The following is a 21,469-nucleotide window of genomic DNA, read 5'->3' on the forward strand; positions in this document are numbered from 1 at the left end:
ATTTTTTACGCCAATGCAATTTCAGTGTGGACTTGTGAGAAGTAGATCAAAAATAAAACACCCCGAACAAAAGGCTTCATTTTACAATTTGTGTTTGCTTTTGTTATTGGCGCCATGAGAGTTGTGAGACAGACAGTGTGAGTGCATTGTTTTGCGAATTATTTGCACTTGTACAAGTTAGAGGGGCATTAAGGCACGCATGTATTTTGTGGTGTTTTAGACCACGTTTTCCACTTTTTCTCCATCGAAACCGACTACTTTATCGACTTCATTTTGCTGGGGCGGATAGGACGCTGTCTATTTTTAGACGATGAGCCAGCACTTTTCCACTCTTGCACTTAAAAAAGCAGATGGCAGCACGATGTAAAGCCACGTCTTTATTGTTTAGGGGCAATCGGGTTATAGGTTGGTGTATTTTTGAAAAAAAATTCAGGCAATATTGATTTTACAAAATAATTTAAGTAGTGATATTATTTTTTTAAATGTATTTCTGCAAAATAGAAGAAAATGCCCCCACAAAATCAATTTGAACTTCAAGCAAGGCGTCCTCCAAAAAAAAAAAGCTGGCCAATCTCGTTCCACCACCACACATCTACTGACCACGACGGCCACTTGGCTAACCGGAGGCCATGGCCACGGGCTGACTAGTTAGCTGGACTGCCTCTCTGGTTCCTACACAGGAAACGGAACACGAGACGACCGACCGAACCAGGCCAGCTAGTCACACCACACACACCACACACACACACAAACACGACCATATCTCGGGCGCATAAATTCTGATGTAAATTCATCTTAATTCTAAAAACAAACCATACATAAATTATAAGACAAACATGTGTTTTTGCTAGTTTGCCCGCTTTTTCACCCGGTTGCCGTTGGTGGTGGTGGTGGTGATGATGTGTGTATGTATGTGTGTGTGTGTTTGTGAAACCTGCTTCCTTTGGATCCTTGGGGGGGAGCATCCAAACAGAAAAATATTTGCATGTTCGGTGATGTTAAAAATTGTCAGTGAAAATTTGCTTGTTTTTATTTTTTTGTATATTAAACCGACCCGAAAAAAAATAATAATTCTATAAAACAAACAAAAAATGTAACAAGGAAGGGGCGAGTCGTTATGTCACAGACACACACATTTTTTCTTTTTTTTTATTCTTCCCTTGTTGTGGGCAACTTTTGTTCTACGACAAACTTTAATTCTCTTGTTTTATATTTTTTTTTACTTGTTTCAATTTTAGTATTTTAATTTACATTTATCTTGCTAAGTTTATGTTTGTTTCTGACTTCTGCAGACTTATTTTCACATATTGTCCGTTTCTCTCAAAGGTACACGCCGCGCGGCATTTCAGAATGTGTCGCAGACACTGTTGCCAGCGATTTTCTGCACTTTTGGTGCAATAAAAAACATACCCGGCAACAATGCCATGCAATTCGAAGAAGAAGATCAACAGAAGCAAAACACGCAGTATGGGATTTCACAGTGCGCATTTGCCGAAAGTGCGGCGCGTCGTTTCGAGGCTGGTATGCCGCGTGTCTTTTTAGGGAATACGCGCAATAATATAGAAGAAATTTGATATTTCACAGCCAAAATTGGGTACTAAAGTCCTAAGTCAATTTTTATGTACAACGGTAAAAAACACGATTAAAAACAATTTCTGATCACTTTTTTTCTTTTAATGAAAAAAAAAAAAAAATTGACAAGACAACATTTTTTCGATGGATCAACCATGGTCCCTTGGAACGTGCTGTCAAGTAGGAGCTTTTCTGTCAAGAAGGACAGCGAGGTTAATTTTTCAAAATTGATTTAAAAATTCCATTTTAAACTCTTTGTGATCGTACAAAGGTTCATTGTACTCACAAAAATAAGCTTTATCGTTGAAAACAACAATATCAGCAATCTAAGCTACATATTAAGACCCAATTGACCCCAGACAAAATGAAATTTTTAAAAACATTTGCAAAGTTAAATAAAACAAGTCACACTTCCAACCATAGAAATTTTTTAAATTTTTCGAAATCGAAAATAAATAAATGATAAAACAAAAATCTTAAAATAGACTTCTCCTTCAAGGAAAGAGTTTCTTGCCTGGTGCAAAATACATGAAAAGGTTTAAACATTAAATGTTGTAGCTGATCAAAAATACAAAAAATAACAAAATAAATTTAAATAAATAATCTTCCAAAAGGTTCAACTGATGAAATGAATATATTCGAAAATAATGTAAAATGACTAGAGTTAAAATGTAGTTCGTTATTACAACACTAATGCAAAATTTCCATCACTGCCACTGGTCTATCAAATTTAGTTTGGTCTGGGTGGGAAAGTTTTTTGCTGATGGCCCCTTGGTCCATGTACCGCCAGACGCCTCCAAAGAGCCAAACCCGAGGGCTGGAATTCTCCAAGGCCGTCGTTCGCAGCACATTGGCCAATTGGTTCACTGTTGGTTTTAATTCTCATTTGTCGGTTTCCTATGGTGTGGGGGGGGGGGAGGGGGGAGGACCGGTTTTCTTCCTCTGTGTGTGTGTGTGTGTTGTTTGCGTTTTCAAACCCGGAAAAGGGGAGATTTTTTAGCCAAAAATCAACCTTGGTTCTCTCTTGTCAAAAGAGGGAGAGGGGAATTTGTTGACTAATGACTACTCGTTCTAGGTCCGAAAGTGAGGTATGTTGGTAATATAAATCAGCAAATTGGGTAAAAATTTGATTTGATTTTGTGGAATGTCAAAATTAAGGTTTTCGGCAATGTTTGGTTTTATTACTTTATCAATTTATTGAAATGACTGTTGCTTAAATGTTTTAAATTAGTATCAATCAGATTGAAAAAAAAAAATCAACTTAAATAAGTTACACAGTATCAAATAATGGTAGTTTTACATTTATTGTGTTTGTAGTTTGCCGTCAAAACCACAGATAACGACCATCGTCAGCTTCAAACTCCGTCCCGATTCATCAGCAAATCTGGCCATATGCTTGCCTTCATGCAACCATGCTGGAGGATGTACATTTTTAACCGGTGCGTTGAGACTAACCGTCGGCCAGTGTTGCCAGCCGCCGCCACATATGCTCCACTTCCGGGTTTCCCCGGTACCCGGCAGCTTCCGGCCAGCAGCAGCAGTGGTGCTGATAGTTGGGAAATATATGTGGAAAAGCTCGTCCTGTCTCGGTTGAGATGTAGGTAAACATAAGAGCACAGACAAATGGACTGGACTCTTTCAGAATATGTTTCAATTTGACAGTTGGCAGCTTTTTTTTAAATATTAGCCTGATCTTGGAACAATTTAAAAAAAAGCAAATAAATCTATAATTGTCTGTGATTCAAATTAAACCGTCGGGAAAACTGGTAGACATTCGCTCTCTTACTATTTTGGCGTATAACGAAGGGTAGAGGCTGTGCGCAACGGAAAGACTTTTTGTTTAATTTTGGACTTTTGGCTCGATAATCAGCTGAGTCAAGCTTACAACTGTGAGCTTACAACCAAGCAAGCTTCCATCCTACCGGTTGGGGCTCTGTAGTTTGATTTGGTGAATGTGGTGACTGCACGGAAAGGGGATCCATCGCCAAAACGTGATAAAATCCGCTAAAACTAGCGAAAAAAGTCGCTAATTTCTCAGCCTGCAGAAAAATTACCTGGAATCGCTAAATTTTTTCGCTGGTTTGGAAGTCAGTCAAATTTGATCGAACCAGTGAAAACATTTACTTGTTAAGTGAAAATTTTCGCTGCTTGGGGGATAAGTTTCGCTAGAATCAGCGATTAGTTTTGCTGGTTCATGAGAAGCTTCCAGATTCCATAATCAACCAGGAGATTCTTCTGCTCGTTTCGGGAGACAATGCGCTGGTCCAGTGGGTTTTTTCGCTGGTTCAGCGCATTTTGGCACTGGATCAGCGTTTTGTTTCTCTGACGTCTGGATTTTTTCCGGCGGCAGTAGCTCGTGTCAAAATAAACCAGAAAATTGTTCTGCTGGTCTTGGGAAAAACTGTTATCATTGCCAGCGTTTTTTTTTTCTTGCAGATTTTGTATCACATGTCATGTTTGCAAATAAATTCCCCCTTCATGATATTTGTTTACTTACGCGTTCAATTTGTTGATTTGATAAACCGGCACTGTGAGAACATGAAATTTCAAGTGAGTGGTCGATTTCACTGCACTCTACCACTTCACTACACAAATTTTGCTTTTTATTTTCACTTAGTTTCAAAAGCTTGTTGAATTCCATCAATCAACTCGGAGATGAAAATGACAACTGTCATTTCTGCAGCTACCTCAAGAATTTCTGCCACAGTAGTGGAGATCTACGCTGTAAACAGCGAAAAGTTTCGCTAGAATTTCTGCTGTCAAATATGTTTGCCAGTAATTAGCGAAAACAAACCAGTAGAACTATGTTGCTGGAATTGATTTTGCTCAGCCGCTGGTTCAGCGAAAAATTTCGCTAGTCTAGGGAAATTTTTCGCAAATATCAGCAAAATCAAACCAGGAAAATCCTTCTGCTGATTTGGCGATGGATCCCCTTTCCGTGTGAGAATTGTGGATGAAGCGAGCAGGCATCATTGTTAAACAAACGTTTGAAGATGTAGAAATGTCTGGTTATGCCTGTGCAAATTGAGTTATTTGAAGAGAGTAAGTTGATACTGGTTTTGAGTAAAGCTGCAACGGAGGGAATCAGCTTTAATATCGTGACAGCATTATGCAAAATGTTTTTTGTTTTAATATTTGGTATCACTTTGCGTGCTGTAAAGCACCTCGTCTCCTTTCGCCTTGGGTTGGCCACCGGCACCAGGGCCAGTGTTTCCTTAACTGTTTCCTGCAATAGCTGCTGATTGTGGTTCTGTCTTCTTCAGCTTATCCGGGATCGGGACCGGAACCGGCAGCGGAGGGAAATCCGCCGCGGAAAACGACGGATCCACCGGAATCTGTTTTTCCTTCTTCCATGCTGGCGGCTTCGGCTTGGACGCCTGCTGCCTCGACTGGGGCACGTTTGGGGCAAGTACGGTCCAGACCCTCGTGAGATCCAGAGCAGTTAGCACATTTTTTGGGTTGAGTTACGTCGACTTTACACTGTTCCGTTTTGTGGAATCGCCCACAGTTGTTGCATCGGCTTTTGAGGTAACAATTCTTGGCTCCGTGTCCCAGGCAGAGGCAATTCCTGCACTGGGTCACGTTGGGTTGCTTATTCCGATAGGCCTCCCATCGGACGATGACTGGTCCCATTTTCTTAATTGCACTCAGCTAATTGAGATTCGTGTGTCCCTTGGGAAAGAAGACAATGTAAGGGGTTTCACCCACGGTGGACTTCACATCCAAAACATCAAGGTTATGGTCCTCCTTGAGTCGATCCTTGATAATCTCCACATCCACTTCTGGGAGTCCTCGCAGAACGACACGGTGGGATCGTTCGCTTCGTCGATCGTGCGAATAAAATTGCACTTTGTACTCAAGCAGCAGCTCTCGAACGGTGTTAAATTCCTCCACGAAAAAACACGCCACTTTTACTCCGCTCCTGGTCAGCTTGTACTCCGGTTTCACTATGCACAGGGCCATTAAATCCAGAAATCTGTTAAAGCCCAAGTTCGTTACCACCAGAGGTGGTTGCTTTTGTTTACCGGCAGATTTTCTGGGTTCTGGAACCGCCGGGGCGTTTCCTCCTCCTGCTGCACTGGCATTGTTGTTGTTTTTGTCGCCCGCTAGCGCGCTGAATTTGTTGCTGATGAGCAGGGTCTTCTCATCTTTTTCTCCTTCGATGACGATTCCAGTGACCTCACTGGTCTTCTTCCACTTCCGATTCCCGCGGACGGGACTAAAATCTTCCTCTTCGGAGGATTCCTCCACCTCCATCCGTCAAAAACTTCCAAGCATGCGAGATGACAACACGCGCAAAACACGTCAGTTAGAATTTAGCACGTTGGAAATTGCTGTCAAATGTGTCTTTGATGCTGTCGACAAAATTGCAAAACATTTTTTTAACATTGATTTTAAGCAGTTTAATAAATGATCCAAACAAAGCCGATCGCCGACTGTTTCGTGTCAGCTTTGAGCGATATAACGCAAAAGATCTCTCTGAGCCATTCGCTGAGCTACCCGATTGGAGTGAGAGGAAGAGCTAAGAGAGAGTATTCAGTAGCGATTGGTGTGGAAGTGTCACACGGTAGTGAACGGTCGGAACAGTTTTTTGTCGCGTTCTATTAGTGACCGCGATTGAGTTAGTCTTTTTGGAGCAACCAGGACCCTTGGTGGCAAGCAATGCTTGAAAAGGGATCTGTCACTGAATGGGACTGGTCGATATTTGAAAGAACTTTCTGTCAGCGATCATTTCTGAAAACGAACTTTGATCTTTGACGCACAGCGCCTATCATGATTGCCATTGCTTGGCGACGGTCGGTGATCGTAAACACAAAGACGAAACGAACGAAAAATGAGCACCACTCAAGTAGCCGCCCTAACGCGACCACGTGCTCTTTCTCTATCTCTCGTTTTTAGTCTCTCTTTTACTAGTGTTTGCTGTGTGGTGACCGAAGTCAATCGAATGCGATCATGGTAGAGATGATCGGAATCTTGATAGATTGTCAAACGACCGTTCTCTGAAAAAGCCATTACACCTTCGCAAACAAACAAACAAACTCGCACTTTTTCGTGTTTGACAGTTTGCCAAACTCGCACACTTGTTTGCGGCAAACACGCAAACGAGGCAAAATGTATGCAGGCTGACGTTTGTACAAACAAATCCAGGCAAAGAAACGAAGAAGGCAAACTGGAAAACTGTCAAAAAGCGCGAGTTTGGTTGTTTGTTTGCCGTAGTGTAATAGCTCCTTGAGTGAATGTATTTCTAGAGGGAAGTCAATGACTGTGTGAGTGACTTTTCGTAGCAAGTGTGTGAAACGAACGAAAGAAGAGTGTCAAAATCAGGCTGTCGTGGTGAAGACAATTGGAGTGTTCTGTTACCTATCACAAACTAAGTCGAAATTTTGTAAGCGCTGGTGGCAAGGATTGTGAACAATCAACTCTGCTCTCGCTCACCCACATTTGACCGAATGAGCGCAACGCAAAGTCACTCACCCAGCCATTTGACTCTCACCAGCTCTCTAATTCGCGCAGAGGTCCTCAGGATTGCATTCAATCGCTTGCTGTCACCTCACTTACCCGAACAGCAAGAAAAGAGCGAAAGAGCATGTGTCGTCGTGTCGCTCGGCTGTTTGACTGTTGAGCTCACCATTCTTTCGTGTCAACTTCGTGTGAGTCAACTGACGGTCGCATCCAAATAGGGGGATGGCGTCGCTATTTTTAGACCACATTTTCCACTTTTGCTCATCGAAACCGACTGCTTTATCGACTTCATTTTGCTGGGCGAGATAGGACGCCGTCTATTTTTAAGACGATGACTCAGCACTTTTACACTCTTGCGCTTAAAAAAAACAGGTGGCAGCACGATGTAACGCCACGTCCCTATGACGATCATGACCGGCGCTGTCAGTGAACATTCAACGATCGGGTCGATGATGATTGAGGTTTTGCAGCGCGACTGCGTTTCAAATGTAGGTGGCGCCAAAATGAGGTTACTTGCCTAAAGTCGTATGCCTTTCTGTCGATTAAAGAACAAAATCGCTTATTTCTCATGATTCCCTGCATCAATCTTCATGAAACTGGTTGCAAAAGACGAGAAAAATTTTTTGCTTTAAAATAATGAACATCAACTTTTGGGCGCGCAAAAATTTGTGACCTTTTTCTTTAAAAAACATGTTTTGGAACACGAAAAAATGAGTTTCCCCGTATATATCAATCAAATAAACAGTTATATAGTTGATAACAGATGTGTTAACGTATATTCAACAATTTGTATTGATTTTTGACAGACTTTCTTGCCAAATAGTCCAAATTACTATCTTTTTCTAAATTTACAGTTTTCTCATAGAAAAATCAAACAAATATTGGAAAGTTGTACACCAAATTGTTGGAAATAATTTTTCTCATCCGAATCCGGCATAAGTTTTATAAAAATGTTGATTAGGAAGGAAAAAACACATTTTTTCTAAAAATCATAGATTTACGCTATTTGTTCATAGGTGGCGACACGCGTCTTTTAGCTTTGCTGCAAATTCTCTATAGCTGATTCCCGAGCTCTGTCAAATATCAGGCATCTGTGTCAGTGAACTTTTTTTTTCAAGCCCTGTTTGCAGGTGAAAAATCACACGTCGAAAATGATACCTCAAATAATTTCATATCCGTTAGAAGTGATTAAAATATGTCACTTAGCTTAGTAGGTAGAAAATGGAAATAATTTCTCAAATATGATTTTTTGTATACTGTAAATAATACTTAATCCCAGAAGTCACCTTACATATACCTAGAAAATCTGTAATTAATTAATTAGGCATCGCTTCATTTGTCAATCCATCGAACATCATTGCACTGAAAGTTAGTAATTTCCACCAGGGCAGTCGTTTAAACTACAGCTATTCATCATAGCTTAACTTTTGAACAGGAGCAAAGTACATCCCCAGCGGTGTTGCAATGGTGATGGCGGAAACCGTGCAGACCCAATGAATGAACGAGCGCGAGAGAGTGGGAGAAAATAATTGTTCACAACAATAGCAATCAATTTGCAGACATTTATAGAATTTACTTTTATGTTTATCGTTATGTAGTGGTAGTTTTCGGTCGAGATAATTCCCGTTTTAGGATTGGTGTGGCACGTGCACGTGTGCAGCTCAGTTGGTACGTCGGCTCTCGGTTTAATCGCTTTCTCTCTCTGGTTTCGAACGGTTTATTTGTGTTGGTGATGCATTGATGCGTTTCCACGGATACATCTTGAATTAATTGCTTTGGTTAACAATGGAAAATGGCATAATGGTAGAGATGTATGCTTTTCATTTGAATGTTGTAATTTCAAATCTCTCCGGAAACAGATTTTTGCTGGTTGAGAACCAGCTTGTCAAAACTTCATTGTTTTATGTTATAATTTACCTTTTCTGATATAAAAAAGTTATAGATCTGGTCATCCTATCCTTTAAGCAAAAATACAACTGTATTGGTGTCTGTTTCCACCTGGTTGCGTTGGATGCTGCTCCACCAACCCCCCCCCCCCACTGCCTCAACCAGCTTTCCCTAGTTCAGTTCATACAACTCACTTCCCTCGCCGTTTCGCACAGCTTCCAGCCGTCGTCGTCGTCATCACGAGCAATTCAAAGATGTAATTTTATCGATTTTTAACACTCTCAAGTACACACACTCTCCTGTGCCACGCGGTTTTTGTTGCTCCTGTGTGTTTGGTCCATAAAGGTAGGCGAGAGTTGCAGACTCCGCGTGTTGTGGCACGCGTGCGAGAGTCAAAACAGTTGTTGCTTTTGCACGAGCTCTCCCTCTCACGCTCTCGCGCGAGCGCACCCCGCATACTGCGATTCGGCCGAACTGCGGTGAGAAAATCCGCTCACAGCGGTGAGAAAAACCGCTCACCACCAGTGAGCCGACGCGCGTTGCTCTTTTCGTGGCGTGCTCCTTCAGTCAATTTTCTCACTCACCTCTCTTTCTCGCTCTCCACTCTCGCGCACCTTCGTCCTCACTTTCGCGCTCACCCCTAATGCATTGTTTAACACGCTTGAATGACTCTCGCCACATCATGTCCTCGTGTGTGTGTGTGTGTGTGTGTGTGTGTGTGTGTGTTTGAGCGCTTCTCGCTCTGCTCACTTTTGATTTCACACTTGCAAGATTTTTCCTCCTCACCCGCTCACTCTCACCCTCTCATCGCTTCGCTTCCCTCACTTTTGGCTCGTTTACGTTTTGTTTTTCTTTTCCATACAGCTTTTTTTTCGGTGTTTTTCCATGGCGAGCACATGCTGACTGGAAGGTTGATGTTTTGAGAAACGTGTGCGTGTGTGTGTGTGTGTGTGTGTGTGTGTGTGCTCGCGAGAAAATGTGAGTTGTACAGAAGGTGAGTTGTCTTTTTTTACGACTTGTTTTGGTCATGACTCTTCGTGCTCGTCTTGGGAATGACGGAAGAGCGCAGACGGATGACCAGCACGTCAAAGGGGTGTTTGCTGGTGAGGGTGGAGTTTGGGGGGGTTAATTGGGAAATGAATTCGTCATTACTTAATTCGAGGTTATGACATTTGGTCCTCGGGCATAAATCGATATACTTTGTATGATGTGATGACAGAGGGTTAAATTTGATTGCAGGTTGCATCGTTAGTTGTAAATAAAATGTTTATTCGAGGATATTGCTGATTTGTTGACAGTTTTAAAGACGTTCAATCAATGCATCTCAACATTAAGGTAAACTTTGACTGCGTTTCAATGCGTTTCAATGAGGTAACGTACATTTGTACTTCGGGTTTTGACCTACTAGTAACTCAAAAAAGAAATCTTAATTTGATACACTTTGGAACCACCACAACCCTAGCGATCAACGCAAAAAGCATACGAACTGCCAACAAAAGGGCCTGCTGCGAGGTTGTTTTTCGTAAACAAACTTCCCCCACATGTCTAAACATAACAAAGTTGTTGTTGTTGTTGATACTCTCCAAATGTGTATTTTTAAAGTTTTTTTTCCGCTCTTTTTTGCACTATTATTGTTTGTTGTACATGTTTTTCCCCAACTACAGCAGAGCCTGGTGATAATGGAACCGAGGCAATAGTTTGAGCGTGTCACGAATTAGCTTCGGGGCCTTGAGAGTTGAACGAACGTGTCAAAAGTAATGAAGGGGGAGGGGGGGGGGGGGAATTGGTTTTTGTCATTGGTCAACGTTGGACGATGAGTGACATTGGAAGTTTTTCCTGTTGTTGATAGAGGGAAATGGAAACAACATGACAATTTCAACCAATGATTTCAACTGCATTTTTTAAGCTGCTCTGTTTTCGGCAAACATTCGGGTTATATTTAAAACAAATCAGACTATCAAATTATTAATATTCCAAAAATATTGGAGCTCTTTTCCTATTAATTGTGATGATGTAAAATTTATTGAAAGAGAGAGGATTCGAAAAACGCAAAAGAAAATCGCTCCCGAACTTTTTGAAAAAAAAAAATCAATCAGTTGAAGATTTTCTGTGATATTAATTGTTAGCACCACTAAAACAGGGTGGCCACCTCGGGAAAAAACCGGGAAAACCGGGAAAAACCCGGGAATTTACTCCACCGGGAGAAAACCGGGAAAAACTCGTGATTTCGACTGACAAACCGGGAAAATATTTTGAGTATAGTTAAAATTCGACAAATTCCTCTTAAATGACTTCAACGTATACTTTTCTCTATAAGAATATTATTCTAGTTTTTCTAAATGAAGAATTCGGGAAAATAATGTTTGAATTTGTGTAATAGACTCAAGCTACTAGGCTTTGGTTGTTTTTTTTCTGTTGAGTATTCGATGATATATTTCTTCGGCGAGGGGGGAGAAGCAACTACTATTACCACCACACCTGACCCGGTTTAAAAAACAAATGTTTGATAAGCTGCAATTTTTCCGATCAAGTTCGCGGTTCAATAGAAAATTTACTCAGCGCTATGATTTTTGAAGTCTTATTTCAATAAGTATTGAATTTCATAAGCACAATAAACAATTTATTTTTATGTTATTATGTATTTCATTATCAAATTGAGGGTGCACAGCAGCCAAGGAAGTTGTTGTCTTTTTATTCCAAAATTGTCAAACTTACGGATTTAACCCTTCAACAATATGATTGTAAAAAGAGTTGAAATCTGCTTAATTTTTTTTTGTAGGCAGTAACTTTAGGGAATAAATAACCGATAGTTCCCAAAATTTAGAAAATACTAAAATTTGCGTACCGAAAATCGTGGTGCAAAAAGCTTAGCTTGATGTGCGCCGTTAAAAATAAGAATACAGTTCAGACTCGATCCGAACGCCTCGGAAAAAAATAAAAAAATATAAACATTTAAGTAAAAAGCCACAGTTTCAACATTTGCATGGAAAAAGTGTTTTAAAATGCATTTTACACTAGTTCAGTTGTTTTGTGACGAAAACAAAAATTTTTACGAAAAAAAAATAATAAACATCGAAAATTTTCAAAAGTTTAAATGATTTTCTAATCAAACCAAACATGCTAAAAATGATTCTGAACGCACGTGAATGGATCTAAAGTTGATTTCAGTTGATTCCACTTAAATTTTCATTTTAAATTTGAAATTTTTTGAAAAAAAAAAAATTGTCTCCTGATTTTTCGGGCCAATTTCGAAGGGGGGAGACAAAAACTTTAAATAAAATTTGTACCAGCCTAAACTATTTTAAAATTATTTAGAATTATGTAATCCAAGATGGCGGCCAAAATGGCTGAAATGAAATATTGAAAAAATGCATTTTTAAATTCAATCCAGATTTTTAAGCGAAGATGGTGTTCGAATGGTGAACGCCCGAAATGTCAAAATCACGCAGTGGTACCAACATTACGAAAAAAGTGTGTCATGGCATGACAGCCATACTTTTTTTCTAATGTTAGTGCTACTGCGCGATTTTGACAATTCGGGCGTTCACAATTCGAACGCCATCTTCGCTTAAAAACCTGGATAGGCAATCAACCACGCAACAGTGACTAAAATTAAGTCTCTGAACTCGAATTTGATGTTAAATGTAAGAAAATAAAAAAATCGAATTTTTTTTTATTGTTCCAACCTTCGGATAATCGAGACGGACTGTTTACTATTTTTAATGTGAAACATTTGGTGGAATTTCAAAAATCTGTTTTCATTAGTATTTTATAAGATGATTTTTGGCTATCTCAGTCAAACAAATTATTAAGGACAAATTGCTATGAAACTTTGTGCTTGTGTTTTTAAATCAGATTTGAGTACTTTTGTATAATTTTAAAATGTCGGAAATATTTGGTATTTAAGATATTTTTATAAAGTTATTTGGGAATCTTTCAACAGTTAAATGCCTATCAAATTGTGTTCAAATTCAGAACATTTGAAAAAATAAAATTTATTTTAAAATTGTAATTTAAATTTTAAATAAAATTTTCAGATATTTTAAAATTACAATATTTTCAGAGTTCAACTGCATAATAGTCATTTCAATACAAACAGTCACTTTTTATTTTTATTCAAACACAAAAAATGAATTTTTGTTGGGTTTTATTTAATTCTCATCTGAAAATTCCGTAAAAAAAGATTAACTGAATTTTGACTATTTCGGTTGTGTAGTTCAGCAAATCGCAGTACGGTCAATTGATTTTTCACCATTCTGTGTTACTCAAAAATTTAAAAACATCCAAACATGTTTATTTTTTCTTTTTTTAAATAGATTTGGCACGGCTCATACAAAGGATGTATCGAGAATTATGTTTATGTTTGCGCGATCTGGGAGTCGCGATAAGGGGTTGAAGTACAGGCCAACTCAGAGGGAAGATACCGAAAATACTAAATCGATCAGCAAAAAATGTTTTAAGTTACCGATTGTTTAAGTATACGGCACTTTTTCTCTTGAAGGATCGTTCTTCTTGAATTCACAAAAGCTTTTTCAAAGAAAACTGAAGAGTATTTGCATAAATGTTGTTGTCTTTTGCGAATCTTTTCTACCCATACTCATACCCAACATTGTAAATGCTATTTCCTGCTTTCCAGTAATAATTTATGTAATTTTTAAATTTAATACAAAACGATTTTTTATTGATTTTAAGTTAAGAAAAATTGTGGAGCATGGAGATGAAAAATCACAAGCATTATGGAAATTAAGGATTTGGACTAAAAAACTGAAAACTGAAAGCTTTCTTGACAAATAAAAATATTCAACCAAATGTATACGTTGTGTCTGCGATCAAAAAGTATTTTGATACTAACGTCAGTCTATGAAAAAACATAGTAATTTGATTTAAAACTATATGGAAAAAATCCTTCTGGCCTCGGGAGAAAACCGGGAAAAAACCGGGAAATTGAAAATCCAAACCTGGTGGCCACCCTGCACTAAAATTATTTTGTTGTTACTCCAAGTGTAGAAGTGAAATCGGTGTTCCGCCAAATAATTAAGAAGATGTTTTTTTCGGTTTCATTTTACCGATTTTTCGAGCGCGAGAGGAGTTTTTACTCTTGATGATTGTCAAAAGATTTTCTTTTGATGAAGATGTTTCCATCGGTTGGACAATGTACAATTGACACCATAAGATTTGATAAGAGTTCAAAATTGCTTATGGGTCATTCTCCGCCAACTCACACAGCAGTTGCACCGACCCCTCTCCGATTTGCTAGAAACTTCGTCCTACGGGGTAATTTTTGTCCCTGATCACGAATCCGAGCTCTATTTTTTATATCTCGTAATAGCGAAGCAGTACGATCCCTTCCAATTTTGAACATTTGCAAAAGTCGTGTTTTCAATCATTTGCAGCCTGAAATGGTGATGGTTTGGAAATTTGGTGTCAAAGTGACCTTTATGTAAAATTGGACGCCCGATTATATGGAGTACAGTCTTGACTCGATTATCCAAAGGCCTTGGCAAAATTTTACTTCGGATATTTGAATCAAGAAATTTTTTTTTTTCGTTGTCTTATTTTTGAAAGTGATTTAGAATTTTTAAATCCCAGATGGCGGCCAAAATGGCAATGATGAAATATTGAAAAAAAAAATCAATTTTTAATCTAAAAGGCAATCAATCATTCAAATTTAACTTAAATTGGGTCACAGAACTCGAATTTGATGTTTAAAGTAACAAAATAAAAAAATACGATTGTTTGTGTTCTTGATTCGATTATCCGAAGTCCCATACAAACCTTTAGCTAATCCAGCTTCGGATTAACGAAACTTCGGATAATCGAGGCTTCGGATAATCGAGTCTGGGCTGTACTCGGTACCCTAACAAAACGTATACAAAAAAATACAAAAATGGTTCCAAAAATTCTGGTATTTTTCATTACTCGACTGTACTTTTTTTTGGGATTTGTCATTTTATGGGAAATTTAATTTACTTTTCGGATCTACAATAACCCAGAAGGGTATTTTTTTTCATTCAGAGCTAAATTTTTCAGTAACAGTAGCAGATTTTTTTGAAGGCCACGTGGTCAGCTATCGCCCCCCTCCCCTCATGGCTTTTCATGTTTTTTTGGTCGGATTTCGGACTACGGTTAAGTGGTTTATGCACCACCCCTTATAGTAGATTAGATTTTATTAGGCTAAATTAAAAATGTCAAAAATCTTTATTCTTTTACCCAGGGCTGCGGAGTCAGGTCATATTTCAAGCGACTCCGACTCCAACTCCGACTCCGGCTTTCTGAGATTAGCCGACTCCGACTCCGACTCCGGCTCCGGCTTTCAGATCCAATCGACTCCGACTCCGACTCCAACTCCGGCCCACCAACTCTAGCCGACTCCGACTCCAGCTTTCAAAAAATGGTTGGCTCCGACTCCGACTCCGACTCCACATATTTTTAAATATTTCAAAAGTTAGTTAACTATTATTTCGAAAACATTGATAAATAGGATTATTAAAAAACTCTCTAAGTGGAAAAAACCGGAAAAAAGTTTCTAGTTTTACAAGCTTCAAACGTTATTGAAACAGAAATAAAAAAACGCCAGTTTTGAAGGCATTTTTAGAAGAACAGTTTGGTAAGTAAATTTGGATTTATTTACTTAACCTCAAATTTTCATTAAATTGATTAAAAGCTAAAATATTAAATTGTTATTTTTTGAATGATCATTAAAAGAAAGCTGGCCTTAATGAACGATTTAACATTTAAATTCAATTTGCTCACTTTTAGGTTGACATTTATAAGAAGCACAGTGACTATCATAGTCACCTTGTTTTTTTTAAATAACAATTTAAAACGAAACTATTTTTTAAAGCTCCATTGATATTTTTAAGACGTACATGGACATAACGCCATGGCTGAAGAAGTTTATTATTACAAATTACAAATGTATCCTAAAAAAATCTTCGTGGTAAGGACGCTTAAGAAATATCCGAAATATATTTTCAAATATCCGTGACCTAGAAAATATTTTACCTCGGAATTTTTGATTTATTTGAATTTTTAATTTTTTTATATATTTAAAAGGAGGCGCGCGATACTTCTTGCATCTTCACCTAAAACGAAGCTTTATGAATGGTCGTGCGCCTCCATGAAAATATATGAAAAAACTTAGAATTAGGATTAAAAACAAAAATCCACAGGTTAAATATTTTCTAGGTCACGGATATTTTTTTATCTTGAAATTCTATCCTATCCTGAAATCTTGAGATTTGTTCAACGATAATTTGCAACAATATCAAAATAGTTTGCCTAAGGATCAACATTCTCAGATTTTAGTAGAGAAATAGTAAACATTAAGATAATCGATATATTCAACATATTCAATGATGATTTCAAATTTAGTTGCAATTTGTTTTTGATATTTGATGCCAGTTTGAAATATTTTAAGCGCGACACTTTTAATTTTTTGTACAAAGTTATAAACAAAATGCGCATGTTGAGTTCCAAGTAATAGATTGTTATAATATTTGTTGGAAGAGTTATCCTGTCAGTGATTTTTTTTCGATTTCCATAAAAAGTGATTATTATTTTATATCTTTTGATGTACCTCGTAACTTTTTTCCTGAACATTGATTCACTTAAAACCACCGATACATTCGCTATCGGGGTATAAGATGACTGTGTGTGTACTTTTTTCAGAAAGAACTAGATTAAATTTGGTCAAATTTGAATTTAAAGGGTACATAAATATCGGCAAAAGGATGCAGTCAAAAATCAATTAAATATTTCTGACTACAAAACCAATATTGTTTTTATTTTTTTGAGTTATGATGATACTACATACTTGGGTAAGAGCTGATTAACAGGTTATCATTTAGTGATCTCTAAAAAAAAATTAAAATGGCTACGCAGCGCATGCAACTTGAAAAATAATTAAAATATAAGAAGTTTTGTAAATTAAGCTGTTTTATAGCAAATACAAAAAAAAAACACATTTTTTGTTGAATTTAAGATAACTCCGACTCCGACTCCAACTCCGGGTAATCAGAAATTTTCGGCTCCGACTCCGACTCCGACTCCAGCTCATAAAATTTAACCGACTCCGGCTCCGACTCCGACTCCAGCTGTTCGAGTTTTGACGACTCCGACTCCGACTCCGACTCCGACTCCAGGCTTCCCAAAAAGACCCGACTCCACCGACTCCGGCTCCGACTCCAACTCCGACTCCACAGCCCTACTTTTACCACACACTGAAATAAAAAAAAGTACAAAATTTCTTTATGACACATTCCGCCGTGACGTTGCAACGCTTTGACATTTCTTTTTTCAGTATTTCGGCTGCAGCTCAAAAATTACATTGAAAAGGAAAGGAAAGTACATTAAATTTCCTATAAGAAACAATGTCGAAACATTATTTTAAGCGAATATTCTGTTTTTGAGAGGGGAATATGTAGCGTGACGTTGCAACGCGTGACTTTTTCTCAACCCTGACCCAATTCATGTTTCGCCATTAACTCTGCTCTGTTAAACGGCAAATTTGAAGTTCTTCTTCCATTTTTAGTGTAAAATTGGCCAACAAATCGAATGCAATCATTAGTTTTTCGAAAAAATCAAACCTCGATTTTTAAAGACCACTTACATTTCGTGACGTTGCAACGCTCTGTTTTTGAAAACAGGGTTTTTCGTTGCGTTGCAACGTCACGAAATATTAGTTTCAAAATAAATCATAGTTTTTGTTAGGCTGGACAACTGTAGGTTAAGATTTTATTATAAGACATTGATGGACAGTACAAGGACATGTGAATTGATTGGCCCGCCCATGTTAGACCCCCCCCCCCCTCCTCCCCCTATACCGCTTTCACAGTAGCAGTACGATTAACGAAGTTTTCCGAAGCGTTTTCAATTTTTTTTTGTATTATTCCATTATCACGAAGGACACCCCCCCCCCCCTCTCCCGTCCTCTATCCATGTAACGGGACGTCCATACATTACGTAACGGCGTAATATCAAGGGGAGGGGGAGGGTTCGAGGATTTATACAAAAAAAGTGTATCGGAAATGTATTACCAGGGGGTGGAGGGGGTCTAAAAATATAAATGTTTTGTTACGTAATGCAAGAACGCTCCCTTAATATTTTAATGATTTTGGGCAATTTACAAAACACGTGGATGTTTTAGAAGGGAGGAGGAGCTTCAAGCTTTTAGGAGGGCTGAAATTTATAAATAAAGTGCTCATATCGTTTGTTCATGGCCCTTAAGGGGTCATCTGCAAACAACGTAACTTATTTTGTTGACTTTTGTGCTTTTTAAATTAAATTTGAGGAAATAATAAAACTGTTTACCTGCGCAACATAACATTTTTAATTGCGAACAACTAAACGTTGCATACAACTTATTTAAGTAAGGGATCGTCCAACAACAGAGTGACAAAAGTTTGTAAAAAAAACAATCGAATCACGTGATTTTTATTGTTTAGTGAATTTCACTGTAATTTGGCCTACATAGAGGTGTGGGATAAAAAAAATTCGTTGCGTTATATTAGAATGAACCCTCACGTAAATCAGTTTATCATAAAGGGGCCATCCAGTAACCACATGATTACTTTTTTGAAAGTTTTAGAATTTTTCCCCCTTGTGAACATCGGTCTATTTTGATTTGATCAAAAAGTTTCATAAAATACTTTTTTTCGAGTGGCATTCAAACTTAAGTGACGGAATTTGTGAATGACCCATGTACAATTCTTCTGTAAATATGCTCGGAAACATTATATAAAAAGTATATAATATTTAATACTCTTTTATCTTCAACAACCAACTAAGAATACACCTTTTTTGCCATGTGACCAACATGATTTAAAATTTCGTGACGTTGCAACGCAAACTTAAACCTGTTGTAACTTTGGATCGAGACAACCAATTAAGTCGCTCTAGGTTGCATTTGAAAGCTCTTTCCAAGTACAAAGAGCATCCGAAATATCAAAATGATTGAATGTTTAGTTTTTTGTTGACATAAACAAATGTCCCTTTTTCGTGACGTTGCAACGCAATAAAATGATAAACTTACACTAGTTTGAAAAAATACTTAACTTAAGATAAACTGCAAACCCATGACATTTCCGTTTAGTACAACTAAAAACCTACAAAATGCAATCAAAAGAATAATTTTTGGATTTTATTTCGCTGAAAACCAGAAGTTTTTAGAAAAATGTTTTAAAACGATGATTTTATCACGAATTGATGCATAACTTAACCAACTTGTACAAAATGATATTCAAATGATCAATTAATGAAAACCATGATTTTTGAAGCTTCAAGTAGTCTAGAATCGAGGAAAAATATCCAAATAGCTCATACACGCTTTTCAAAATTTCATCCTAAGGTGTACATTGCCGGAGAATGTGTCTTATTCATAATTCAGTAATCGGGTTTTTCGGAGTACTTAACAAGGAAAAAAGGCAAAATTCTTGGAAAAAAGTTGTTTTGTACTTTTTTTTTTATTTCAGTGTAGACTAATACTACACTGAGCAAAACTCACACAGCGCATCGAAGTGTTTCGCACATGATCTGACCCTGCAGTTCAGAGCACTCAAATATCAATCGCTAAACACTCGAAATTGCGGTGATTGGCCATGAAATAATTTCAATAGCCAAACACTTGAATTTTAAATGGTGTTGAAAAATAATAGTACGTACAAGCGATATACAGGTTCTCGCTTGTTAGTCGTGCACGCTACCACTGCGCCGGCCGGCCAGTTGAAAACAGGAGAGTTTTTTGTGCTACTCGTTCTAGCCTCGCTTCTAGCCATCGATAAAAGTCGCTCTAAAATCAATCAGTGAAACACATTAAATTCAAGTGGAAAATCACGTTGACTTTAAATAGTGCTTGTTTTGTGTAGGTCTTAAGATCAATTTCAAGTGTTTTCTTCATCACTTTGAATAGTTCAAAAAGTGGGACAAATTCATGAGCAAAACACTTGAATAGCTTGAGCCACCCGAATGACAATAACGTGTCGAAAAATACCAAAAAGTTAATCGCCCAAACACTTGCATTTGATAGTGATTTGGATTGTTGTTGAAACACAAACCAATTAGATCTATGATGTGGCTTTATTCAATAATTCATGTGTTTGGGCACTTGAATAAAAAGGGTGGCGTATTTTCAGTGTATTCAGTCTGTGCTGTTACATAGATAAAATAAAAGTTGCAATGTCATAATCTTTGTCCTTGTCAATAATCACTGTTCGACGCAAAAAAGCAAAGAAAAACCTTAAAAATCCATCTTCTTCTTTTATTCCTAACCATCAACCTACCAACACTACCGCGGAACTATAATTAGCTACCACCACCGCTTTCGTCACACTGTTGGCATTCTATCACGGTGTGTTTGTGTGTCCTCCGCTATTGTTACCGTTTGCCGTTGGGCCGCCTCGACCGCCGAAAAGCACCACCAAGACATGCCCGGCAGAGTCCGAAATAGAATCCGCCGCCTTCTTCGCCATGGCAGCGCGGGCGCGTTCCTCTCTGATTATTGTCAATTTGACAATAATTGTAGCGATAATAAATTTCCCTAAATTAAGTGTCGCCTCGGTCACCACGTTTCTGGGTCCACCGGTGACGAACGCTACACTGAGGAAAAAGAATGTAAGATTTTCATAAGACTACATCTTATGTGCTGCCTGATTTGTGTATCCACTAGGCTCTCGCGATTTTCATAGACAATCTTATGACCGTCACTATAAATTCATATGGTTATAACTTAACTTAACTTATGTGTTTGGTCCACTGTTGATAGACTATGGACTTCATATGAAATTCTTATGGAATTCATCTGTAATTTTTCAATGGTTTTCGCGTAAGATGCTAGTGTGAAATTTTTTTGACATTTCAAGATGGCGAAAGGACGGATCGAGCAGACAATTTAAAACGCTCGCTACTCCAAATCACCCCGTAGTTCGTTCCGGTAACTACTTCACAAAGCTGCCGCGGCCGCTATGAGTTTTACCACGACCTCCAAGACACAGGTAAGTTCTGTGGCGGGTGTTTCGTGTGTTTTGGTTCGAAGTTGAATATTTTGTTTTGGTATTTTAGGTAATATCAATGGCCGTTGGTTCCGCCGGCGTCCCTCCCCAGCATCCTCCAGAAGGATCCGGAGAATAGCATCGGTGAGGACAGTTCCGAGCAGCGGTCGAAGGTTTAAGTTTGATTGACGCGGTCATGCCGAAGGTGGTGGCCATCCGGCAGAACATGCCGAATCACCAGCAAAAGACGATTAAACCGGAGGCTGCGTAAACCAACGGGACGACGAGCAGCGGAAGGAAATGAAGTTTTGGGTATATTACGATAATTTAAAAATATATACGTTTAAAATTTAAATAAATTTTTGTTTTCATTCAATTAAAAATAAGAAAAAATGGGTATAAAAAACAATGTTTATTAATATAATCTCCATGAGCATTGCCATATATTCTTTACACAAATCCATCTATGAATGTCATAAGATAACTCAATGGAAATCTTAATTGACGGCTTTGTCAAATTTCCCCTCCCAGCCATAAGAAAATCTTATGACATCCGAATA

General features: G+C 38.2%; 1 long non-coding RNA gene across 1 annotated transcript; it reads left to right on the plus strand.

Moving 5' to 3' along the window:
- Positions 1–20,697: 20,697 nt before the first annotated feature.
- LOC120421033 (uncharacterized) lies at positions 20,698–21,224 on the plus strand. Its single transcript, XR_005605934.2, has 2 exons — positions 20,698–20,912; positions 20,980–21,224. It is a non-coding gene; the product is annotated as an uncharacterized LOC120421033 (long non-coding RNA).
- Positions 21,225–21,469: the final 245 nt, after the last annotated feature.

This window comes from Culex pipiens, chromosome 1 (genome assembly GCF_016801865.2).
Source record: "Culex pipiens pallens isolate TS chromosome 1, TS_CPP_V2, whole genome shotgun sequence".
Taxonomy (NCBI): Eukaryota; Metazoa; Arthropoda; class Insecta; order Diptera; family Culicidae; genus Culex; species Culex pipiens.